Source organism: Mus caroli, unplaced genomic scaffold (assembly GCF_978045245.1).
Source record: "Mus caroli unplaced genomic scaffold, Mus_caroli_1 scaffold_13, whole genome shotgun sequence".
NCBI lineage: Eukaryota > Metazoa > Chordata > Mammalia > Rodentia > Muridae > Mus > Mus caroli.
This window is the reverse complement of record NW_028227268.1, coordinates 102964617-102991457: the sequence shown is the minus strand read 5'-3', so window position 1 is coordinate 102991457 and position 26841 is coordinate 102964617. Positions and strand designations below refer to the sequence as shown.

The 26841-nt window shown below is 43.7% G+C and overlaps 1 protein-coding gene across 4 annotated transcripts in view; it reads left to right on the top strand.

Moving 5' to 3' along the window:
* The window catches only part of Sertad2 (SERTA domain containing 2), a 106848-nt gene that overhangs the window by 59958 nt on the left and 20049 nt on the right, over nt 1-26841 (top strand). The window contains exon 1 of one of the 4 annotated variants that reach the window (XM_021176433.3): nt 25602-25908. The exons of 2 other annotated variants lie outside the window; for them this stretch is intronic. The gene's annotated coding sequence lies outside the window, so the exon portion shown is untranslated. Of the gene's footprint in view, nt 1-25601; nt 25909-26519; nt 26557-26841 lie in introns of those variants that run through there. One more of the 4 variants, XM_021176434.3, reaches the window with a different exon arrangement.

Sequence of the window (26841 nt, the reverse complement as noted above, 5' to 3'; positions counted from 1 at the left end):
TACCTTACCTCTTACTTACTCTTTAACCTGTGTGTGCTCCGACCCTTCTCTGCCTCAGATGTGAGAAGACTGAATCTGTGCTAAGAACAGCGCATGATTCCTTTGTCTCCCAGTTGTCCCTGACCAGAACGAGGCAAAGCTGTCCCTCACAGGGCCTCCTCCTGGAGGGAGCAGAGGGTGGGGGACGACTGCACATATCTTATGTAGAGCTCAGCAGGGGACTCATTCGGTATTTCTACGTTCTGGATGTCTTTTCCTTATGCAGAAATCCTCAGGAAACGTAGCATTTCTTGTCCCGAGAACAGTACACATGGAGCAATGGAGAACGGCATCCATGAGTAAACCCAGTAGCCTCTGTGCTCCTTACTGTTAATTACCAACCAATGCAAAGACAGTTTCCCTCTGAAACTTTAATTCCTTTTCCTCCTCAGTGTAACCATAAATTTAAGCAACCAGTTTTGGTAAATTCTATCACCTGTGTGCAGTCTCTGTCCCTACTCCTCCCTGCGTGTTTTTTGTTTGGTTTTTGTTTTATGGTACAGGAGATTGAACCTAGAACCCCATGCATGTTAAGCCTGTGCTTGACCACTAACCTGTATCAAAGCCTTCCCTGCATGGAAAGGAAACCCTGATTTTATTTGGGTAGGATTGTGCTAAGGTAAAAAACTATTGATATCTTAGTTTTGCATAGCTGAGTTATCTACAGTCCTGCTGTTCAGGCCTGAGAGGTATGAGCAGGAGTCCCTAAGGAGAATGTGTGTGTACACAATATATATGTGTACATAATGCAGATTATATATTTATATATAACATAAATATAAAATTATACATATTTATGTTTATAACAATATAAATATAAGTATATACATTATATAATATATAAAAATATTGTATATTTTAAAAAATAAAAGCACAAAGTCTCATAAAAGACAATGTATCTACCCTTTTTCTTACCTAGAATATGAATGAAATACCTAATGACTAGCAGCGTTTTGGGGGCAGTAAGAACAGGAGGATGTACCTTTAACCGCCTTACAGTGAGAATCAGGGAACTGAGTGGTCATTTAAACCGATGACTGTCAGTGTATCACTGAAGCCCACTAGCCTCTCCTCCCTGGTTCAGAGATGTGTGCATGTCTGTGGCATAAAGAAAGATGGGTATGTCCACTCCAAGCAGGCCTTAAAGCTCTCTGTTTCCTATATGTCTTCTGTTTCTCAGGGCTCCCTTGCCAGGCTCCTGTTGCTTGCATGTTGGTTGATTGGTTGCTTTTTTTGTTTGATTGATCGTTTCTCAAGGCAGAATTTCTCCGTGTAGTCATGGCTGTCCTGGAACTGGGTGTATAAACCAAGCTGGACTCAAACTCAGAGATCCACCTGCCTCTGCCTCTGCCTCTCCAGGGCTGGGATTCAAGGCGTGCATCACTACCGCCCAGCTCTTGTATGTTGAATGCTATTGAAGAAAGTAGCTGATACTTCTAGTCTTTGTTGTATTTTTCTTTTGGAGTATAATTGAAGCAAAGGAACAAGATTGTTAACGAGCAATTCAAAATTTAACTAGACATGGTAGTGCATGCCTGTAATCCCAGCATGTGGAGGATGTAGGAAAGTGAGTCAGGAATTCAAAGTCCTAGTAAGATGTACTGTGAGACCTTATATAAAAACAACTCTGCAGGGCGTGGTGGCGCACGCACGCCCTTAATCCCAGCACTCGGGAGGCAGAGGCAGGCGGAGTTCTGAGTTCGAGGCCAGCCTGGTCTACAGAGTGAGTTCCAGGACAGCCAGCGCTACACAGAGAAACCCTGTCTCGAAAAACCAAAAACCAACCAACCAAACAACCAAACAAACAAAAACAAAAACCAACAACTCCCTGCAAACTAAATCAAAATAATGGCAGCAGTTCAGTTGAGAGACTTAGCCTTCCCTCTTGGTGATTGTGAGACAATCTCGCTTAAGCTTTACCTAGGGCGTCATAATTATAGTACATTGTTTACATTTATTAATGCATTCAGGCAGTGTTAAACAAAAATACTGGGGTTGGTTTGATATCGAATTAAAGTGGCAGAGGGCATGTTGAATGCTGGTCAGCTGAGAAGATTTATTCAGTGAAGGCGCCTTTCTCGGTCCTCCTGCCTGACCTAATACCAGGATGGAGCTGCACCTCTCTAAGGCACTGCAGCATTGTCACAGCACAGTTGACGAGGCATGCTGGGGAGAGGCGGGGTTCTCCAACACCAGAGATCACCAGAATGGTGGGGAGCTCAGTGGACACTAGACTGCAATTACTAGAGCAGTTGCCGCCATTGAGGGCCATTCTCTCAAGCACATCACTCCTCACATTACCAATCTCACGATCCTCCAAGCAGTACCAGGCTCTGCCTGCGGCTCCTGCCCTCCGCCTCCTTTTTGAAGCATGGTCTTGGTATGTGGCCTTGCTTGTCTTTAAGATCATGATGCTCAGCCTCCTGAGTGTGCCACCACATGCCTCTATCCCTTGATAAGGACAGTAAGGGTAGTGCAGGGTCAAGCTAGAGCTTGAAACCCCATGTATCCCAGGAATATTTTGCTTCCAAGTCAGTGTCCTTAGAAATGTCAAATATATTGACAGTCCCTTGCTCTAAATTGCACTTCATTAGAAATAACCTCAAAATGGTCTGTATGGTTTCCCTACAAAAGAACTAGAATATAAAGGCATAACAGCAGCCAAACTCAGTGAACAGTTGATAGTCATATTCTGTTGGCAGAGTCACGGAGTCAGGATGATGTGTGGCTCAAGGGCCTTTAATTGCATGACGCCTGAAGTGAGAGGGTGGATTGTGGAGTCACATGCAGCACCCACTGCATGCTGGGGGCCGAGGAGTGTGAGCAAAGTTAGGCAGAGCAGCTTCATGCCCCACCCGATGGCTCGGCCTGGCAGTCTAGGCTGTGCGTGTGTCATCAGCATATGTGGGCTGGAGCAGTGTGAAAGCATGCTAGCTTTCCTTTGGAGATATAAATTACAGTGAAGTAAATAGTGGACTACCTGCACCCTTCCACAGAGTGCAAACATGTCATGTCTGTGTGCGGGGCTTTCTGTCTACAGCTAATGCTTCCAGTAGCTAAAACCAACTTCAGCTTTCTATTTAAGTGTCTTAAGATTCAGTTGTAAAAAATCACTATAAGCTAAAGCTGTTTATAGAAACTAGCTAGTGTGTGGGCATACCCCAAAGAAAAAGGCAGGCTATATTTAAAAAGTGATATGTTAAAGTTTTTCTGATTCATGGTGCTAGATAGGTAGATAGACAGACAGACAGAGTTTCGTCTGCGTTTGTTTTTTGAAATGTGCTTTGGCAAAGAGCCTTCATTTGACATTTAACCAAAGTAACACTGCAAATTTGCCATAGTGCATAACAGTGTGATAGCCGACTCTGCAAGGTTGTGCTCTGTCCTCTGTGCATGCTATACAGCTTAAAAGCAGTTACGGTGTTAAAGGTGTGGCATTACTGTCATGTACTCCACAACAGTAGATGGACCATCACCATCTGCAGCCATAGAGATGACGGTGTCATTGTGGTTTCCTGATCAGCACAAATTGATTGAGTACTTAGGGTGTTGGGAAGTTTCTTTTGAATCAGCCAAGTATGTATAGATTTGCAGCCATGGGAAGTTCATACAGGAACTTCACTTCTATAGCACACTAGCATTCTATACCCTTGAGTTTTATGTAGAGCTTAAAGTTATCTCTAAGTGTGTCAGACTTGCTTAACACAAGTGTGTTCTGTGAAAATTTTACTTTATACCTTTATTGGTGTTGTCAGTGCTACCATTCCCCCCCTCCACCCTACGGGCAGTGCTGGTGTTTCCTTTTCTCAAGACTGGGAACCATTAGAATGCTAAGGTGTTCTGTTGAAGTAAGAGCTTTAAATCATCCCAAATCAGGGCATCTAAGGTCACTGTTGTCAGGGTGGTAGTGGCACATTAAAAGCAGGGTAGTAGAAGCACACACCTTTGATCCCAGCACTTGGGAGGCAGAGATGTGGATCTCTAAGTTCAAGGCCATCCTGGTGTACAAAGTGAGTTCCGGGACAGTCAGAGCTACACAGAGAAACCCTGTCAAAAAGAAGAAGAAGACGAAGAAGACAAAGAAGACGAAGAAGGAGAAGAAGGAGAAGGAGAAGAAGGACAAGGAGAAGGAGAAGGAGACGAGAAGGGAGAGGAGGAAGAGGAGAGGAGGAGGGGAAGGGAAGAAGAAGAAGGAGGAGGAGGAGGGAGGAGGAGAGGAGGAGGAGAAGGAAAGAAGAAGAAGAAGAAGAAGAAGAAGAAGAAGAAGAAGAAGAAGAAGAAGAAGAAGAAGAAGAAGAAGAAGAAGAAGAAGAAGAGGGGAGGAGGAGGAAGAGCAGAGGAGGAGGAGAAGGAAAGAAGAAGAAGAAGAAGAAGAAGAAGAAGAAGAAGAAGAAGAAGAAGAAGAAGAAGAAGAAGAAGAAGAAGAAGAAGAAGAAAGAAGAAGAAGAAAAGAAAAAAGAGTAAGGCAAGAGTGCAGGGCAGGGCAGGGAATGGGTACTAGTGACTGTGGTAACGTGGGGCTTTTTGATGCTCTTCTCTATCAAGAGTACAGTTGTCCTTGCTTTGTACATTCTGAAGAACTGGAGTCTCAGAATGAACTGTTTTGTCTACCACCACCATTTCCTGTCTGCCTCATTTTCCTTTAATGATCAGCAGTTATACATACATGGCCTTTGTAACATGCTTCCCCATGTTACCTACCTTGATTTCTCATGATCCTGAGAGATTAGTGGGACATTTATTACTAAATTCTTAAGGCAAGAAGCCTTAGGCATAGTTGAATCTAAGAGGTTACAGATCTCCTAGGGAGGTTTGCTCACCAATATGGGCACAGTGCCTGTACCTAAACATCCTAATTCCATGTGTCTGGGCAGGACACAGGAAGGGATATTTTTGGAAAAGATCATCACTTTCCCAGACTTTCTTGTGCATTTTTCTATTGACCGCCTCTCTGGGAGTCACCAAGCTGAGCTGTTATGACAAGTATGTGGTTTACTATATTGTCTCTATCCACATGCTACAGAAAACCTAACAAACGGTGCCGTAGACCTAAGATTCAATGGTCGGAGGGTGAAGAGAGGGACTTCATAAGGAGCAGACAGAGGAAATGAGATGGACAGATTGTGGTTGGGATAAAGTGCTTTGAAGTGGCAGAAGTGTATGGGGCCCAGGAATACCAGCACCCCTGGAGTATAGAAAGGACAAGGAGGGACATAGAAGAAACTCAGCCTCTTGACTTCTTGGTTGTAGACTTCTGGCCTCCAGAACTAAAGTGTAAGTTTGTGTCATAGGATCACAAGACCCTAAATTGAGGTGGCAGGTTATTGCAAACATTGCTTCACATCCGACGTGGGGTAAAAGGCAGTCATTGTGTTGACTCAAAAGGTCTTCCACAACCTGCCCTGCTCCTCCCAGTCCCTGTCTCCTCTCATATTAACCAACCCAACACCCCCTCACCTCCACTTCATATCCTCCTGTCCACTTGATACTCACCAGTTATTAACGTCCCAGCCAGTTGGTTCCTGGACAGTCTGTCTTTTATGTTTGTATGACTTTTAGTAGGTGAAGCTGAATTTTCTTGGTATTTATTAGCTTCTGCCTTTTGCCCATTCTTCTAATGACAACCTGATTTCAATGTCTTTCTAATTTAGTGCTGATGTTTTTAAATTAATTTGTAGAATCCAAATGGTCTTTGTTGTCTGTGTTGCAAATATTACACCTAGCTTGTATTTTTTTTTTCAGTTTCCTTGCCATTTTTAATAAAATGTTTGATATTTTTAGCGTCATTTTTATCTTTTCTCAATGGCTTATTTGGAAAGATCTTATCTTGTTCTAATATCAACTATTCATCTACAATGTCTGTCAGCTTTTCTTATGTTTGTGATTTTTATTTGGAGAGATCTTATCTCGATTTGAAATCAACTGTCCATCTACAGTGTCTGTCAGCTTTTTTTATGTTTATGGTCTTTAATGTTATTTAATCTGTGGCGCATTGCTTGTTGTATAAAAGGCTGTGTTCAGTTTCCTCCAGTGCTCTTGGTGCACATGCTGTTAGTAGCGCCGTCTTGAAAATACTAAGCCTTTGTTGTTAGTTAGTAGGGCTGCTTCAAGTAAAAGAATTCAATAAAGATTCTTTTTTTTTTAACGCCAGAACTCAGTTCTTAATTATTGTAGTTTTAAAATCTAACTTGGACTCCTTTTCAAAAATAATAAGAGGCTAAAGAGATGTCTCAGTAGGTAAGAGCACTTGTTACTCTTGCAGAGGTCTTGGGTTCCATTCCCAGTATCCTCATGGTGGTTCATAAGCACTGGTCACTGCAGTTCTAGGGGACCTGAGGCTTTCTTTTGACCTCTGTGGGCATCAGGCATCATATGGAATGCACAGACATATATGCAGGCCAAAAACTCATACACATAAAATAAAAATATAATAAATCTAAAAAAATTATTTAAGATTATTTTTGAAACAAATGTGATGGTGCACAACTTGAATCCCAGCGCTCCAGAGGCAGAGGCAGGAGGCAAATGCTTGCCCCGTATGCCTGAGGCCTGGGTTTAGCTCCCAGCACCACCAAAAAAAACCCAGGACAACAGAATTTAACATCAGCAGGATCCAAAGCAAATTTCAGACCAGCCACAGTTGCCTGGCTAGGGGTGGTGGGGAATATATATCCTTTGTTGGGTCTAAATAAATTCTAAGATTATTCTGTGTCAGGTTAGATTTAATGTCCTCTTGCCATTCTTCCATGGAAAATCTCTTCCTGAACTTCCCTTAGCCTTCTGTTGATCTCTTTGATCTTCTGCACTGCCATTCCTTCCTGCAATTTAACCACTTGTGCAGGCCAGTATCCTGGGGGGGGGGGGTCTTGTTTAGTTTTTTCACCTCCCTGTCTTTGTCAGGGTGCTCCTTGTGCCTGTAGTGACCTTGATTAATGTCCTTGGCTGACAGCCCTAAAATTGATCAGTACCTTAGTGCCTGCTTCCTCGATGTCCTGGCATTGTGACCACCATGTGGCCTACTGTATCACAGTGGGACAGTCTTTCCTGAAACCTCTGGAGGAGCTTCTCTTGTGCATTCTGTTGCTGGGAGTTAACCCCAGGCCTCAGGTCAGGCATACTGGGCAAGAGTTTGCCCACTGCTATCCCCTCAGCCCCTCCCTCCACTTTGTATGTCTAGTATCAGCCATGCTACCATCTGATAGCTTGTGATATGAATGGATGAGAGGAAGACATTTAAGATTAGAAACTTGAAAATAGGTGGTCACAGTGACTAAGGTGAAAGACGAATTAGGGGCTTGCCTAGGGCTAAGCAGATGAGAGAGGATAGGCTTGGAAACCAGCAGGAGAAAGCTTGGGTGAGGGTGGGGATGGGAGGGTGATTCTCAGAAACCCCAATTTCCAACCCAGACACCAAGTGTGCACAGTTGGCTTAGTCGTTTGTGGGACTTCAGAAGAGGCACAAATTTAAAGAGGATATAACTAGGCTGGTTTAATTTATTTGACAGTTCTTTATTTGGAACTGGGGACAAGGCAGGTGCATGCATGGTGTATGTGGAGGTCAGAGGACAACTTGAGGGAATCCCAAGGTTTGAACGGAGGTCATCAGGCTTAGTGACCTTTTACCTACAGAGTCAACTCCCCGTCTCCCTGGCCAGTTTTAGATGTGCTGTGAGTTGGACATGCCTTTAGATAACCAATGGAGATATCTGATGTGAAAGGGAGTATAAACAGGCAAATTACACACTGTTACTGTTCCAAGGATCACTCTTTGGAGATTGAAACAGGATGCTATTAATAATCATGGCAGGTTAACAAACATAGTTCAGGAATGGCCCTGCTTTGGACTAGGGTGTCTGCCTACATTAAAAAAGAAAAAAAACCTAAGGTGGGAGAGAAGTCATTAGTATGTAGGTGCCCCGAGAGTGAGCGCGGTTGCCTAGTGAGAGTTTTCCTTACGTGTGGGTATCCTAACCAACCACCCCCACTCCCGGTGCACACATTTCTCTGCCCTCAGACTGTAGCCAGAGGTTATTGGAAGGCGTTTTTTTGTTTTGTTTTCATTCTAGGTGCTGGAGATAGCTCATGGTAGAGCACTTGTCCAGTATGACAAGTGAGTTTGAGCGGCAGCTGGGAGGGAAAAGTCTAGAGCTGCAGGTCTCTGACAAGGCTGGAGGGGAGGAAACAGGAAAGTACGGGTGGGCAGAGCAGAGAGAGCAGGGAGATGGTGGCTCAACACAAGAGCTGGCAGGAGGTGGGCAGTGGCCGCCACCGCTGCTGCCACCACTGCCGCCATCGCGTCATGGCGTTTACGAGACACCCGGACCCTGTTCTGGGTTGGCCAGTGCGGTTGATTTGGAGTAGGAGACCGAGTGAGACTGTGAAGGGTAAAGATAGGAAGAGCTACTTGTGCCCAGCATGGTTCAGCCATCATGTGGGAGAAAAATCCTCTTGTCTTAAGGGCAGAGCCCACTGAGTCTGTGGTTAACTGCTAGAAGAGGGTGACCCTGAGCATTGAAGGGACTTAAGAAATGCCATCCTGCAGTCAGCTTCCTGTCAGGAGGGAGTGCCTGTGTTGTGGAGCGAGCATCACAGCTGATTCCAGTAGAAAAGGAAAAAGGAAAGCACTGGCTTGAAGTCTTAAGATTTTCCTCTTTTCCTTAAGACTCAAGATGGACATCCTGAAAAGAATATTAATATGTCTTCTGGTTGCGTTGCTTAGTTGAAATGTCAAGGATAAAATGTTGATAATCCATTAAGCTACATTTGTATGGGCTGATAAACACTGCATCTTTATTAAGAGACAAACACTTCAGGTGAGCACCTTCCTTTAAAATGTGTGTGTATAAACGAATATGTCTATGTGTATGCATGTGTGTGCGCGCATGAGCGCGAACGAGTGTGTAGTGTCATATACATTGGATGGGAAACAGGTGTTTTGTTGTTTGTTGGTTTTGAGACACTTTCTCTGTATAGGCCTGAATTCATGATCCTCCTACCTCAACTTCCCAGGCACTAAGATCACAAGCCTGTCTTAGTTATGTTTTCTATTGCCGCAGTGAAACATTGTGACCAAAAAGCAGGTTGGGGAGGAAAGCGTTGATCTGGCTTCCACTTCTCCATCATAGTCCATCATTGGAGGAAGCCAGGACAGGATCCTGGAGGCAGGAGCTGATGCAGAAGCCACGGACAGGTACTGCTTACAGGTCTGCTCCTCATGGCTTATTCAGCCTTCTTTCTTATAGAACCCAGGACCACTAGCCCAGGGATGGTACCACCCACAGTGGGAGGGCCCAGCCCTATAAATCACTAATTAACACCCTACGGGCATATGTGCAGCCTGATCTTAGGCATTTTTTCAATTGAGGTTCCCTCCTCTCAGATGACTCTAGCTTGTGTCAAGTTGAGATAAAATTAGCCAGCAGAAAGAGTATAACATCATTCCTGGTGAAAAGCAAATTTTTAAGCCAAAAGGAAAAAAAAATGAGACGTGTCTAAGACAGCGCAACATTACAATAGAATATTGCCTTGTTTTCTTTCTGGTTCTTCTGTCTCACAGAAATTTCTATAAGTTCACTTCCTCAGAGGGGAAAAGTCAAGGACACAAGCAAGAGAATGAGAAATGCTTCATGGCTCTGTGAGGCCTGAGCAAGCTCTGAGGAGAGACCTCAGGCGTGCTGTGGGGCAAACAAAAGACTGTTGTGAACTGTGTGCAAGAGCTGGTGAGAGTTTGTATTCTGTGGGAGTTATTTCCTGTTGTTGACTAGAGTTCTTTATTTAGAACCACCTAGCTTCAGAATGCCTGCTAGCTTGCAGAGAAGTGTGTACTTAAAACATAGGCTTGTTTCAAGACAGTCTCTTTGAAAATGAGTCACACTACACACACTCCAACAAGATGTGTACAGACATCAAGATCAGGTATCAGTGTGCTCAGAGGCGGAGCCAGGCTGTTAGTAGCTACCTGAATATCTCTGGGAAAGATCCTGGGTGTGTGGCAGTGGGGGCGTGGGGGAGCTAGCTTCCATCTAACAGCACATTCAATCTAGTGGCAGGTATCTGTAATCTCTGCCACTCTTAGAGTCTGAGGCAGGAGGATAACAAATTTTAGGCCAGCCTGGACAACTTAGCAAGACTGTCTCCGTACTAAAATGTAAAAGATAGTAGATGACAGAGATATAACCCAGCATTAAAGTGCTTGCCTAGTTTTGTATGGCCCTTGGTCCAACTCCAGAGCAACAAAATAAAATAAATAAGGAGAAAAAAGAATAAATAAATTCCAAAGAAATAAATTCCTTGGAGTTTTGAGAAGATAGCCAAATGACCTTCATATTTTAAGAGAAAGCTTATGATCTTTCGGAACGGTAGACATTAGGTAGCAATCAAGAAATATGCCCAAGCACAGCTATAAGCCCTGTCAGACACCCTTCTCCTTAAGGAACTGCAGGCTGCTTTAACATTGCAGTTGAGCTTTCTGTTTATCTAGTTTGAATCAGGGTCTCACTATGTAACCCAGACCTTGAACATGGCACCTTTGTATCTCTAATCAGCCACTCAGATTACAGACACATGATAACGTGCTTCCTGCTCGGTGTATTAAAAGTATAATATAACTATACTTTTAATGTAGGGTAATACCTCAAAATTAATGAGAGGGATACATTACTACAAAATCATGGGAGATGAGTGTTTACTATACATATGTCCAGTATTCATTATTTTATTTTTATGTGTATGAGTGTTTGCCTGCATGTATGTCTGTGCACACATATGTGCCTGGTACCTTTGGAGGTCAGAAGAGAACATCAGACCCCCTGGAACTGGAGTTAAAAGATAATTATGAGCCATCACGTGGATGCTGGGAACTGAACCTGGCTCTTCCATGACAGCAACAAGTGCTTCGAATCCCAGGGCTTCTCTCTGTCCCCATGTCCAGTTTTTATTTTTAACATACATTGGAGACTGTAGATAAAAATCTCCTTAAAGTTCTGCATCATTTGGTTTTGATATTTTTTCCTTTTTTTAAAATTAGGTATTTTCTTCATTTACATTTCAAATGCTATCCCAAAAGTCCCCCATACCCCCCCACTCCCCTACCCCCCCCCCACTCCCACTTCTTGGCCCTGGCGTTCCCCTGTACTAAGGTATATAAAGTTTGCACCACCAATGGGCCTCTATTCCCAATGATGGCCGACTAGGCCATCTTCTGATACATATGCAGCTAGAGACACGAGCTCTGGGGGTACTGGTTAGTTCATATTGTTGTTCCACCTATAGGGTTGCAGACCCCTTTAGCTCCTTGGGTACTTTCTCTAGTTCCTCCATTGGGGGCCCTGTGTTCCATCCAATAGCTGACTGTGAGCATCCATTTTTGTATTTGCCAGGCACTGGCATAGCCTCACAAGAGATAGCTATATCAGGGTCCTTTCAGCAAAATCTTGCTAGTGTATGCAATGGTCTCAGCGTTTGGAGGCTGATTATGGGATGGATCCCCGGGTGGGGCAGTCCCTGGATAGTCCATCCGTTCGTCTCAGCTCCAAATTTTGTTGTCTCTGTAACTCCTTCCATGGGTGTTTTGTTCCCAATTCTAAGAAGGGGCAAAGTATCCACACTTTGGTCTTCGTTCATTTGAGTTTCATGTGTTTTGTGAATTGTATCTTGTATCTTGGGTATTCTAAGTTTCTGGGCTAATATCCACTTATCAGTGATGGTTTTGTTATTTTTAGAAGAAATCAAGCTCTCTAGACTCTGTGTTTTCCTCACCTCCGCCTTCCTCCTTTCCTTAACAGTGGGCGCTGTTTTCATGAACTTTAGAATCTCTCCCATGGCTTGTATCGCTCCCATATATATAATACAGGGTCTCACTGTATTCCTAGCTGTCCTGGAACTCACTATGTGTACCAGGCTGGCCTTGAACTCAGAGACCTACCTGTCTCTACCTCCCCAGTGCTAGGGAGTGCTAAAGGCATGTGCTCTATAGAATTTTATACAAGTGGTGTTACATTGTTGTGTTTTATACACTGCTTTATTGTGTTGAGCTATTTTTTGAGAATATGTAGTGTTAGTTCTTTGAAAGCGTGGTCTTCAGTTGTGTAGATTTGTCCTCATTTTGAGGAACCTTGATGTTTCCAGTATTTGCTGTTCTAAGTAGTGTACTGGTTTTTGTTTGTTGGGGTGGTGGTGTTATTGTTGTTAATTCTGTGGCTCCATGGTGATAAAAACAAGTTTCTCCAGACTCTGGACATAGCCCTTCTATCAAGAATTCTTCAAGAGATTCAATCCCCGGTGCCATAAGGAATCCATTATGGTCTTGTCCTGTAGTTAAACACTTGCCAGAACATCACTGGCCTATATCATCCTCTGGAGACCTAAGGGCATGCTTTCTAGATCATTTTCTGTAGGACTTATTTCCCTGTTGAACACTAGTTAAGAAAAGGCTTGCATGTGTGAAGGTATGAGTGTGCCCTCCAGCTCCTAACCCACTTACAGACAGGAGATTTATGGGAGTCCTTAAAATGGATGTGTGTGTGTCCATCTGTCCAAGTTGACACTGCAGTGTCCTCAGTCACCTCTACCTCAATCATTTGTCTGCGTGTGTATGTGTGGTGTTCATCTGTGTGTTTCACGTGTGTGGGTGCATGTGTGGGCACTTGTGGAAACGTGAAGTTGATTTTCACTGTCTTCCTTCCTTGGTCATTTTCTAATTTGTACTTTGAGACAGGGCCTCTCCCCCAGCTCAGCTTTCCAGTTTAACCAGCTTGCCTTGGATTTCCCAGTCTCTGCCGTCGAGTGCTGAGATTGTAGGTTGCTGTCTATCACACCTGCTCAGACTTCCTCTGGATTTGGAGGACACAGGTTCTCCTCACACAAGTTACCTGCCTGTCCTTCCACGGTATAATTTTCTTTTTCTTTGGAGACAAGGTTTCTCTGTGTAGCCCTGGCTGTCCTGGGATTCACTCTGTAGACCAGGTTGGCCTCAAACTCTCAGAGATCCTCCTGCCTCTGCCTTCTGAGTGCTGGCATTAAGGGGGTGTGCCACCACGCCCGGTTCCTCCATCTTTTTGAGATAAATTCTCACTCTGAACATGAAGCTCAATTTTGTCTAGACTAGCTGGCCAGAGATCTTCTTGTCTAGAGATGCCCCAGTGCTGGAGCTATGGACATAGACACATCCCAGACCTTCTTGGGGATCTGAACACGTCTGTTTATCAGAAAATCATTTATCAGAATATGTTTTGTTTGAGGGTTTGTTTTGTTTTGTTTTACCAATTTTAAAGCTATGGGATATAATTTTATAATTTTCTTTTTCATTTTACTGGACTTTATCTTTCACATGCTTATTAGGCATTTTATTTTCTGTTTTATTCATTTTTCTATAGTGTGTGGGTGTGATGGTTTGAATATGGTTGGCCCAGGGAGTGGCACTATTAGAAGGTATGGCCCTGTTGGAGTAGGTGTGTCACTGTGGGTGTTGGTTTTAAGACCCTCATCCTAGGTGCCTAGAAGCCAGTATTCTGCTAGCAGCCTTCAGATGAAGATGTAGAACTCTTAGCTCTTTTTGTACCATACCTGCCTGGAGACTGCTGTGTTCCTGCCTTGATGATAATGGACTGAATCTTTGAACCTGTAAGCCAGCCCCAATTAAATGTTGTTTTTATAAGATTTGCCTTGGTCAAGGTGTCTGTTTTATATTTGCAAAAGCTAACTCAAAGAGAATGGTGGTGTATGCCTTTAATCCTGGCACTCAAGCGGCAGAGGCAGGTGGATTTCTATGAGTTCAAGGCCAGTCTTGTCTACTGAGGGAGTCCCAGGACAGCTCAGGCTATGTAGAGAGACTTTGTCACAAATAAAACAAAATTGACTAACAAACAAACAAACAAACAAACAGAAAGCTAATTCAAGAATTCCTTATGGATTCTAAGTACATTTGTCCAGTGTGTAGACCTCATATATTATTTAATAATCCTTACCTTGCCTTTAACTTAAGAGTTATTTTGTTTAACAGATACTTAGCTTTCAGTGTGACCAAAGTTATTGATTGCTTAACCTGTAGTTTGTGCTTTGAGTATCTTTTTTTTTTTTTTCTTTTTTGGAGTTGTACATAAATGACTCATCCAAGGAGACATTAATGAAGGGACAGTTGGGATGTGGAACGCCAAGGATAACAGGAAACAGCTACTGACCATATATCCAAAGTGGAAGCAGGGAGGAAACGATGTTGCTTGAGCAAAGCCTCCAGAAAACACAGTAGGAATTGACTGCCTAATGGAAGGCCCCACAGAAGCAGCTGCGGTTATGTGTAAAAAATTATAAAGTAAAGGCCTTCGATTTCTAGCAAAGAACTAGGATTGCATTTTATTTTATTTTATTTTATTTTATTTTATTTTATTTTATTTTATTTTATTTTATTTATTGTGGTTTTTTTGAGACAGGGTTTCTCTGTATAGCCCTGGCTATTCTGGAATTCACTTTGTAGACCAGGCTGGCCTCAAACTCAGAAATCCGCCCGCCTCTGCCTCCCAAGTGCTGGGATTAAAGGCGTGTGCCACCACACCCGGCTATTTTTTTTTTTTTTTTTTTTTTGAGACAGGGTCTCATGTAGCTTGAATTTATAGCTTAAGATGCCTTGAACTCCTGATCATATTTCTGCCTCTGGAGTGCAGGGTTTATAGGTGTTTGCTGCCAAGGCCAGATATTGGATAATTTTTGAAACAGTCTCCTTCATTCTGGCAATAGATTTTTGTTTGTTTGTTTGTTTTTTGTTGTTTGGAGACAGGGTTTCTCAGTGTGACCAGCCCTGGCTGTCCTGGATTCGCTTTGTAGATCAGGCTGGCCTTGAACTTACAGAGATCCACCTCTGGCAATAGGCTGTTTTATTGTTATTGTTTGTTTTATTTTTCTGGTGGTGGTTATTTTTGAGGCAGGGTCTCTATGTTGCTTAAACCAACCTATGTTTACTGTGTAGACCAGGCAGACTGGTCTCAAACTCATGGAGAAGCTCCCGCTGCCCCTTCTGGCAAGTTCTGGGACAAAAGATGCTGAGGTTAGTGTGTGTGTTGGCTGCAGGCCTGTGCCACCATCCCCACCTACCAGATTTAAACAATTCTACACCCAATAATAAGAGAAGGTGATATTGAGCTGGGATGTAGCTTCGTGGCTGGCAGCATATCTAGTCAGGATGCATGCGACCCTGGGTTCTGTCCCCAGCAAGGCATAGCAACGGGAGGAAACCTATATTTCCACACTTGTGTTTTCCACAGACATGTCTATTAAAGTCTTGAATTTTCAACTTCTCAAAGTAGAAATTTTATAGCCATGGTTTAAAAACATTATTTGAATGTATCATTTTATAAACATCATCCAGTTCTTGCTCAAAGGCTCTCTTTATTCACAAGAGACAGATTTTTTTATTTGTTTGTTGTTGAGATGTAGGGTCTTCCTATGTTACCCAGGCTGCCTTACACTCCTGGACTAAGGTGTCCACCTGCTTTATGGTTCCTTGTGGCTAAAACCGTAGATGTGCCCTCCCATATCCAGCTTTCACAGGTGCTTAGAAGAGGATTCTAGGCTGTTATTTCAGTGGATATAAAAATATGATAGAAAATATAATTTAGTCTAGCTAATCATATATATGTACTTGATTTTGGAACACGAGAGACATCTGGCATTAGAGTAATGCTTTGACAAAAATATTTTTCTATCATTTAGGCAAGTTTTCTTTGCAATCAAAATCGATTGCTAGTGTTGTTGTTGTTGTTGTTGTTTTTGGACAGTGTCTCACTGTAACTCTGGCTACCCTGGAACTCACTCTGTAGCTCAGGCTGGCCTAAAACTGATTGCTAATTTTTATAGCATGTTTGATTACTGGCATTTAATTTATTTTTGAAGTTTATTATTTTTATTTTATGTGGATGAGTGGTTTGTCTGCACGTATGTCTGTGCATCATGTGCATGCCTGGTATTCTCCTGAGGTCAAATAACAGCATTGGATCCCTGGGACTGAAGTTACTGATGACTGTGAACCACCATGTGGTGCTAAGATTTGAACCCAGGTGATCCTGAAGATGTTTTTAACCATTGAGCCGTCTCTCCAGCCCAAGTGATGGATTTTTACATATGACTTAATTGGCACTTTCTTAGAGTAAAGCAGAACAGACAAATCTTCATAAGGAAGAAAGCGATGGATTGATTGGCAATTACTGATAAGGTCATTTCCCAAATAGGAAGTCCACATGCATTAACTTTATAAGTGCCAGTTAGTTCTTTTTTTCTCTCTCTCTCTCAAAAAACAAACTATAAATTCTTTCATAATTTCATATTTTGAATATATTTACTTTATCCTTTTCTAACTTCTCCCATAACCACTGCATCATCCCTTCTGACTCAGCTTTGAGTTTTCCTCATTTTTTTAAATTGGTTATTTTTATTTGTTTACATTTCAAATGTTATCCCCTTTCCCGGTTTCCCCTCTGTAACCCCTCCATCCCATCCCTGCTTACCCTGATTCTGTGAGGGTCTCCCCCACCCATCCACCCACTCTAGCCTTACCATCCTAGCATTCCACTACACTGGGGCATCAAGCCTTCACAGGACCAAGGGCCTCCCCTCCCATTGATGCCAGATAAGGCCCCTTCAGCTCCTTCACTCCTTCCCCTAACTCCTCCATTGGGGTTCCTGTGCTCAGTCTGATGTTTGGCTGTGAGCATCCACATCTGTATTGGTCAGGATCTAGCAGAGCCTCTCAGGAGACAGCTATACCAGGCTCCTGTCAGCAAGCACTTCTTGGCATCCACAATAGTATCTGGGTTTGGTGTCTGCATGTGGGATGGATCCCCAGGTGGGGCAGTCTCTGGATGGCCTTTCCTTCAGTCTCTGCTTCACTCTTTGTCTCTGTATTTCCTTTAGACAGGAGCAATTCTGCGTTAAAATTTTGGAGATGGGTGGGTGGCCCCATCCCTCAACAAGGGGGCCATGTCTAACCTCTGGATATGGGATATAGACTCTCCCTCCCCTTTGTGGGGTATTTCAGCTAATGTCATCCCTATGAGGTCCTGGGAGGCTATTGCTTTCCTGACATCTGGGACTTTCTGGTTGCTACCCTCAGTTCCCCATCCCCCATTACTACACACCTCTGTTCAATTTCCTGACCCTCTGTACATTTCCTCCATCTCCTCTCATACCTAATTCTGCCCCTCTTTTTCCCTCCCCCTCCTCTCTTCCTCCTTAGTCCCTCCCACCCTCTACTTCCCTTGATTATATTGTTCCCCCTTCTAAGTAGGATTGAAGCATCCACTCTTTGGTCTTCCTTCCTCTTGAGCTTCATGTGGTTTGTGAGTTGTATCATAGGTGTTCCATGCTCTTTGCCTAATATCCACTTATCAGTGAGTATATACCATGTGTGTTCTTTTGTGACTGAGTTACCTCACTCAGGATATTTTCTAGATCTGTCCATTTGCCTGTGAATTTTGTGAAGTCATAGTTTTTAATACCTGAGTAGTACTCCATTGTGTAAATGTACCACATTTTCTGTATCCATTTCTGTCGAGGGGCATCCGGGTTGTTCCCAGCTTCTGGCTATTATAAATATGGCTGCTATGAATATAGTGGAGCATGTGTCCTTATTACATGTTGGAGCATCTTCTGGATATATGCCCAGGAGTGCTATAGCTGGGTTCTCAGGTAGTACTATGTCCAAGTTTCTGAGGAATCGCCAGACTGATTTCCAGAGTGGTTGTACTAGCTTTCAAAACCACCAGCAATGGAGGAATGTTCTTCTTTCTTCACATTCTCGCCAGCATTTGTCACCTGAGTTTTTAGATCTTAGCCATTCTGACTGATGTGAGGTGGAATCTCAGGGTTGTTTTGATTTACATTTCCCTGATGACTAAGGATGTTGACCATTTCTTTAGGTGTTTGTCGGCCATTCAAGTTTCCTCAGTTGAGAATTTCCTGTTTAGCTCTGTTCCCCATTTTTGATAGGATTATTTGGTTCTCTGGAGTATTCAGTCTGTTCTATGTCTTTTTATTGGGGAATTGAGTCCATTAGTGTTAAGAGATATTAAGGAATAGTGATTGTTGCTTCCATTATTTTGGTTGTTAGAGGTGGAAGTATGTTTGTATGGCTATTTTCTCTTGGGTTTGTTGAAAAATTACTTTCTTGCTTTTTCTTTGAGAGTTTTGTTGGGTATAGTAACCTGGGCTGGCATTTGTGTTCTCTTAGGGTCTGTATGACATTTGCCCAGGATTTTCTAGCTTTCATAGTCTGTTGAGAAGTCAGGTGTAATTCTGATAGGACTGCCTTTATATGTTACTTGACCTTTTTTCCTTACTGCTTTTAATATTCTTTCCTTGTTTTGTGCATTTGGTGTTTTGATTATTATGTGATGGGAGGAATTTCTTTTCTGGTCCAATCTATTTGGAGTTCTGTAGGCTTCTTGTATGTTTATGGGCATCTTTTTCTTTAGGTTAGGGAAGTTTTCTTCTATAATTTTGTTGAAGATATTTACTGGCCCTTTAAGTTGGGAATCTTTGCTCTCTTTTATACTTATTATCCTTAGGTTTGGTCTTCTCATTGTGTCCTGGATTTCCTGGATGTTTTGGGTTGGAAGCTTTTTGCATTTGCATTTTCTTTGACTGTTGTGTCAATGTTTTCTATGGTATCTTCTGCACTTGAGATTCTTCTATCTCGTATTCTGTTGGTGATGCTTGCATCTATGACTCCTAATCTCTTTCCTAGGATTTCTATCTCCAGGGTTGTCGCCCTTTGTGATTTCTTTATTGTTTCTATTTCCATTTTCAGATCCTGGATGGTTTTGTTCAATTCCTTCACCTGTTTGGTTGTGTTTTCTTGTAATTCTTTAAGGGATTTTTGTGTTTCCTCTTTAAGGGCTTCTACCTGTTTACCTGTGCTCTCCTGTATTTTTTTAAGGGAGATATTTATGTTCTTCTTCTTAAAGTCCTCTATCATCATCATGAAATGTGATTTTAAATCAGAGTCTTGCTTTTCTGGTGTGTTGGGGTATCCAGGGCTTGCTGTGGTGTGAGAACTGGGTTCTGATGATGCCAAGTAGCCTTGGCTTCTGTTGCTTAGGTTCTTGCCCTTGCCTCTCCCTATCTGGTTATCTCTGGTGTTAGCTGGTCTTCCTGTCTCTGACTTTGGCTTGTCCCTCCTGCAAGCCTGTATCAGTACTCCTGGGAGACCATTTCTTTCCAGGAGGAATTTGGGTATGGAGAGCTTGGTACAGGGTCAGCTCTGGGGTGCAGATGGAATCCAGAAAGATCCTGTCCCCTGCTGTTCCTTGGTTCCTGTGTCCTGATGTCTCTGGGCAGGTCCCTCATGGGTCAGGAATTTGAACAGAAGTGGTGGTCTTACCTGTGCTCACAGGCTGGTCAGCCCTCCTGGGAGACCAGCTTTCTCCTGGCCATATTTGGGTATGGAGAGCGGTGGCATGGGGTCAGTTCTGGGCCACCAGTTAGTTCTTTTAACTAGATTCAACTTGAATTATATAGTACAGAGATGCTAAAAAAAAAAAAAAGAAAATAGTCAAAAAACAATATTACAATAGTGATCTGTAGTTATGATAGTTCAGAAACACTGCTCAAGTATTTAAGGTTACACACACGCACACAGACATGCAGGCACACAGAAATACATACTCATGCGCGCGCGCGCGCGCGCGCACACACACACACATTCATACACACAACAGAAACATAACATAACAATGTCTGTAGTTTCTTATTTGGGAGGCAGAGGTAGCAGGAATACATGAGCCCATAAGTTTGAAACTAGGCTGTGTAAAATATTACAACTCATTTGTTAATAAATTTATATTTACAAAGGATTAACCCTGTGATTTCTCCATTCCTTCTTCCAGGACTCATGAAGTACATTCATAATGACCACTTCCATGCCACATGCTGACCTAGAAGCCAGTGATAGGGTAACAGACAGAAAGGCTAGTTTATGAGCAGATTAGAGATTAGTGAAGGGCTGATGGGTGTGCTGATATGATTTCATTTTTGTTCTGTGGCTTGGGGTTGTTTATTATATGGGTTAAAAAGGTTAAGGACAGACAGGGTTAGAGTTTTTGGTAAAAGAAAGAACTTTTTTATCTATATTCTAGTCGATGTTTGGGTCTCAGTGACACTCAATTCTGGCACACATCGTGCCTCCATCTATCCCCACACCTTAACTCTGGCTCTCCTTCTTCCTGAGGAAAAAGCACCTTCTCAAAGTGTCTTCTGGCTTACAGAGATCTTGATTAAAAGGTAGGCCATGCAATCGTGAGGTCATATTTGTGCCTGGGTGTCAGCTTGTTGAAGAGTTTAGTATCGGGCCCTCCTGAGTTCCTTTCCTCCTTGTAGAGCCATGGAGAGCTGCACCTGCCCTTTGTGTGGCCCAGCAATGCACTGTGGGGAGAGGCAGGTGGGCCCATGTGAGAAGCCTTGGGAAATGTCCTGTTTTCCCTAGACTTTGAAACCGGAAGATGGCTTGAGTGATTGTCTGACCATGAAAAGTTTGGAGGAACTTGTCTTATTGAAGAGAACAAACCCACCATTACCATTTAAATTTCTCCTTCCATTTACAATTGTGTGAAGGTGGATTTGTTTTATATTCTTCTAGACAAGCTGAGCAACTTACAAAGCATTTGTGTCTTATTTTCAGTCCCAAACTTTCTCCACAAGCTTAACGAGAAGGAAAGTTCCCTTTCAGAGACTCCGAGACTCCTAGAAAGGGTTCCAGAAACCAGAGTCCAAAGTACTATTTTTGCCAGGTAGAGAAGCAAGCTTAGCCAGGCCAGGGGTCTGATACTGCCTCCCAGTGCTGGGGCTGAGGAGCTAGGCTCAGAATGATCTAACACAATAACCCAGTGCTTGTTTCGATAGATCCCATGCTGATCTGAGGTCTGTGAAGCAACAGATTAAGACTCAAAAGCCACAGATTGGGCTAGCTAAGGTGGCTCAGTGGATGGGTGTATTTGTTGGGCAAGCCTGAAATATCTGAGTTTAATCCCTGGATCCCATAGTAAAAGGAGAAAACAGATTTCCAGAAGTTATTCTCTGACCTCCATATGTGGGCCATGGCATACACACTCACACACTTCTCTCTCTCTCTCTCTCTCTCTCTCTCTCTCTCTCACTCTCTCTCTCTCTCACACACACACACACACACACACACACACTACTTTTTTTTTTTTTAAGATTTATTTATTATATGTAAGTACACTGTAGCTGTCTTCAGACACTCCAGAAGAGGGCGCCAGATCTCGTTATGGATGGTTGTGAGCCACCATGTGGTTGCTGGGATTTGAACTCTGGACCTTTGGAAGAGCAGTTGGGTGCTCTTACCCACTGAGCCATCTCACCAGCCCCCACACACACTACTTTTAAGTCATGAATTCATCAGTAATAGCGTTGTAAATCTTTGAATTATTTGTAAAGAATCTTCATCTCATCTAGTTGGTTGCTAGGACAAGAAAGTCCTAGAGGCTGGCCCCTTCTGACATTAGTTGGCAGTCTGTGGAATCCAGATGTTCTGAGTGTGTGAGAAGAGTGTTACTGCTAAGAATTTGGCGGTTTATAGACTCCTCCCTGTGACAGTCTGTGGAGACTGGCAGGTACTGCTATATTGAGAAATGGGAAAGCTGAGGTTTTTGTTGTTTTTTTTTCCCTCAAATGTTGTTTTAAAGATTGTGTTCTGTGCTAAGATTTAGACAGTGTCAGAATTTTAGAAAAAGAAAAGGCCTAATATCTAATACTAATATCTAATACTAATAAGAAAGACATGCGTGTGCAGCGTGGCTGGCAGCCATGACCTCAGTTCATAACAGTATGGTACCTTTCAGAAGACGATCCCTATCTTAGGGCTGTAGCTCTGCCTGTGTGAACTGAGCTGTGGTGGCGGAGCAGGGAAAAGGCCTGACATAGAGGGCAGAACACAGTTTGCAGGAGTACACTAGTTTATTGGTCACTGAGCATGAGGAAGGCTTTCATCTCCACCACTCACTGTATTAGCTATCTGCTGGCCTTCCCTGCTGGTCACAGAAGGGATGTGAATTCCAGAATTTGATTTTAAAAATCTATCCCAAGTTTTCTGGTATTAGGGTAAGTCTACCGCTGATATCTCATATTCCCATGAAAATACTGTCTAGCCCAGTTTTTTTTTCTATACAGTGGTTTCATAACTGAAACATTTGTCCTTTTTGACTTTATAGATGATTGCTAATATTTCAGCTTCAAAGAAAAATTGAAGTTTTTGTAGCCTGTCTTTGTTTTCAGACTGTGGGTATAGCTCAGTAGTTGAGCCCCACACCCTGGGTCCTGTCCTCTCTACACACAAAACCTCATACATAGATACAAATAAATAAATAAATAATCTTTGTTTCATGGTTCATATATCTGACTTGTCCCTTGTGTTTCTCTGACCATGCTAATTAAGTGCTAAAAGCACCCTTCGGTTAGTGCATTACTCTACTAGTCTGTAGGACATAAGGTCACACATAGCATTTCAAAGGAGAAGTGGGGGCTGTAAACTGGTATCCAGGACTCAGCTGGGTGAGGAGATCTCTCTGGATGAGCTCATGATTTCAGAATTTTCAAAATTTGCCGTCACACTTCTGTGCTCAAGAAAAGGAATGCTTCTCTTCTCCCTAAACTGATGTGTTTGTGATAGTTAAATGTGACCTACTAACTTGTGATGGAGAAGTTCTGAATTCTTGATGAAGCCCTAAGATTAAGATTATTTTAAATGGACTTTTAAAATGTATAAACCAAATGTACAGGTTCACTTAGCATTTCTTGATCATTCTGTAGAAGTAACTATTATTTTTCTCTATAAAGAAAAAAAAATCTGGCCCAGCCTGATTGTGTATACCTTTACTCCCAGCCGAGGCGGGGGTGGAGGGGTGCTGGAGGGGGGGGGGCGGGGGCGGGGGAAGGCAGATCTCTTTGAAGTTGAGGCCAACCTGGTCTACATAGTTCCAGGACAGATGGAGCTATGTAAAGAGAGCCTGTTTCAAAGTAAAAGCCTTCGGTCATTGAGTATACTTCAAAAGTTCAGGGAAGGTGCCCTGAAGAGATGGTACCGCGGTTAAGAATATTTGCTGCACTTGTAGAGGACCCCAGATTGGTTCCCACGAACACAGGCGCTCACAGTATTCTGTAACTCCTGTTCCAGAGGATCTAGCACCCTCTCTGGCCTCCATAGGACCAGAGCATGCACATGGTTCCCAGATACACCCTTACTCGTAAGGTTTTTGGTTTTGTTTTTAAGTACAGGGCAATCTTCCTTTATCTTTAAACGTCTCAGATTAGGCAGGATTGGCTAGATTGCTGTGCCTGGTGAGAAGGCGCAGGGAGACAGAAGTACCTGATGTTGGACCACACTGGCAGCTGTTGAAGCTGCCACTTCATACTGTGACTAATTGGGCAGATATACCAGATTCTAGAAGTTGGTTAAGTGAAATTGTAACTCATGCACTGATAAGCTACCAAGTCTTCAAAAATAGAACTGTGCGATGTCTCACCCCAGAAGCAACCCTGGGCTGCTTTCCTCAGAATTCAGACTTTTAGGTAAGCATACATAGAACATAGACTTGAGACAACATGTGTTCGTTCTGTTGACACACTAAGATGTTATTTTAATTTTGGCTTTCCTTTTGTGCAGGAACACTGTATTTGGGAAGCCATTTGTTAAGAAATATCCAAGTGTCATAAAATTCTGTGTCTTTTTGCAAACTTCAATTCATGAATAACAGTTTCAATTCATTTTAAATTCAACAGAACTAAATACCTCTGGCCTCCCACAAAGACATCACAGGAAGATTATTGTAGCTACTATTTCAATGGTGGTTTCTTAAAGTGAGCACTCAAAGTCTAAGTGAGTGGGTAATTAGAGCCAGGAGGGGTTAGTGCTGTCTCCAAATGCAGAACTCTAGAAATGAAAAACATCTTGGCTCTCCAGCAAAATGTGCGAAAGTTTATGCCACTGAGCAAGACCTCATACTCTATGAGATGCCATTTCGTGCTATTATAATGACTTGCCAAAGAGATATACAATTAGCTGATATTGGTTATACCTCATGAAACATCTATATGAGATTTTGATAATGCCAAGGATTTGCTAAAAACAAACAGCAACAACAACAAAAACCTTTTTACTTCCCTAATTAATAAAACCTGACATTGTCTCCTTTACCGTTTAGCACACATAATAATAATTATTATAATTATTAGAGACACATTCTCACTATTTAGTCCTGGCTGGCCTACAACTGCCTATGTAGTCCAGGCTGACCCTGAACTAAGAGAGATCTGCCTGCCTCTGCCTACCTAGTGTAAGGGTCCTACAACTGGTGATGGCTCATATTTAATTTTAATAGGATCATCAGCTCGATTGATAACAAATCATTACAGAACAGTTTGAGTTGGAATAAATTTGTCTTGATGTTTAAGACCTTTATGTTAGGTCTTAAAGCTTTATTATCCTTAAATACAACTAGTGTCATGGACCATTAAACAGCAAAGTGGTCTGAAGAGAAATTATTGATTGGAGTGGCAGCCAAAATTTTAAAGTGCCTGAATTTCTTTTATAATATCTTTATGTAGAATGTATATGTCATTTTAAAGGTAATGATAAATGTTCCTGTTGAGCTGTCCCTGGCCTCTTAGTTCTCTTAAATTCGAACCACTTAGGCACATGCTAATACTAAGGACAATATAAAGGTCCTTGCTAAGTTTGAGTAGTTAAAAACATTAGGGATTTTTTGTTGTTTTGGAGTTTTTTTGGTTTTTTTGTTTGTTTGTTTTTTAAATGGGAAAGATAAGGCTATCAGCGTGAAACTTGTGGGCAGAGGGCCACGCCTCCAGTTCCCTGTGTTCTCCGAGCGTGGTCTTCCTCTGGTTGGCTGCATGGTCTCCATAAAGGATGCAACTGTGGTATGTCCGACCGACTCCAAAGGTACTAGTTGGTGACTCATTTCAACTTCTGTCGTCAGCTCCAGATGGAGCCCTTGGCCCCTCCCCCCCATTCCAATATCTCCGAGAGCCATTGGTGGACCCTACCCTCCCGCCAACCGGCCCAAGTGGCCAAATAGCTCGGATGCCTGTCATATTTGTGGTCGTGCTCCTCTGCGGACTGTGCCAGCGCTGCCGCCTTTGTCATCACCCGCTCTGTCATGTCTGTTTTCCAGTATGTGGGGGTCAGTAGTGGTAGTAGTGGCGGTCCGGCTTGGGCGCTCCCATTTCTACCTCTCCTATTTAGCTTTCAGTCCACAGAACAGGCTGCAGAAGCTTGGTGCCTGTCCGCCGCTTCCTGAGCGTTCACCCTGAGGGAATCTGCATTTATGGCACTTGGGCGGGCCCAGGGCGGGCCCTGCGAAGCTGAGGCGGGTCCGGACCGGCTGGAGGCGGAGCCTACGGAGATCTGGACCTGAAGAGCACGGGTGGGCGGGACCTGTAGTTGGAGGTGGGAGGGGCAGGGTGGGGCCTATACTGCAGGGGCGGGGCTGGCGGGGCGGGGCGGGGCCCGGCCAGGCAGGGGGTGGGGCCTACGGGGCCTGGCCGGAGCTCGCCAGAGGCTCGCAGGCGGACGTCACTCCCGCACGGCGAGTGCTGGAGCACGAGCCGTACCTCTCTCGGCCCGGGCGTCCACTCCGCCCGCCTCCTGCTTCCTCCAGGCTGCCCGCCGCCTCCTCCACCATTGTATAATGTTCCCGACTCGCAAGCAGAGGACGCCGGAGTCGTAGCTCCGGCCTCGCCGAGCTCCCTGCTACCGTCGGCCCCGCGGCGGGGGCGCCCCGCATGGAGCGGGCATAGCTTGAGGGGTGGGCGGAAACCCCTCCGATGCGTTAGCTCCTGGTGGACCTGCTTGTGGTGAGTTCCCGGCCGAGCTGGAGGCTCCCCGGGGTTGGGCTCCGGCGGGCGAGGGGCGGTGCTGGGCTGGGCCAGGCGGGAGCCCAAGGCAGCGGAGGCCAGACCGGGCAGGTTGGGGAGCACCCGCTGGCCGCCTGGAGACCCCGACTGTCACGACCTGGGGCGGGGTCCCGGCGGCAGGGGCCGGGAGCTTTTGCCGTCACAGCTGGTGTGTGTGTGTGAGTGTGTGTGTGTGTGTGCGCTCGCTGTGGTGGCTGTGGTGCTGAGAACGTGCGAGACTTTTTTTTTTTTTTTTTTTTTTAAAGATTACGGTTGCTGGCAGGGAGGCTGCTTCACTTTGGAGTTCCGTGTCTGGGTTTGCATCCAACTTGCTATATTGTGTTTCGAGAGTTTCCCGGTGGTTTTGCATTAAAACAGTTCTCTTCACCCTCTTTTCTTCCGTGCCCAAGTGAATTGATTTTGGATCCAAATGTATATTAAACTTAATGCCTTCCTGGTTTTTAAATTAGAAATCTACAAGTCATCTTGGTGTTAACCGCCTATGACGGGGCAGAGGGGGGGCGGTGCTGAGGGGAGCCAGCTGTCCCGACGCGTAGACTTTGTACCATTGACACTGGGCACTTCAGAGGACCATTGCGTCGAGAGAAAGTACTGAATTGTTCATATTTTTCTTAACTATAAATTGTCTTAGCTTTAGCCGGAATGGTAGCAAATCAGTAGAGTTGAAAATTGAATTTTAAGTTTCGCAAAGCAATGAGACTGTTTTAGAATAACTTTTTGCTCGCATCTAGGTAGTTTCAGGAGTAGAAAGTCGGTTTTGCAGGCTCTGAGTGGAGAAGGGCAGTCAGCAGGGACAGACTCACAAACAGCAGATTTTATTTAAGTAGAATCAGTCAAACCCTAGTTGGCTTTCAGGGACAGTCGTTGTTTTCA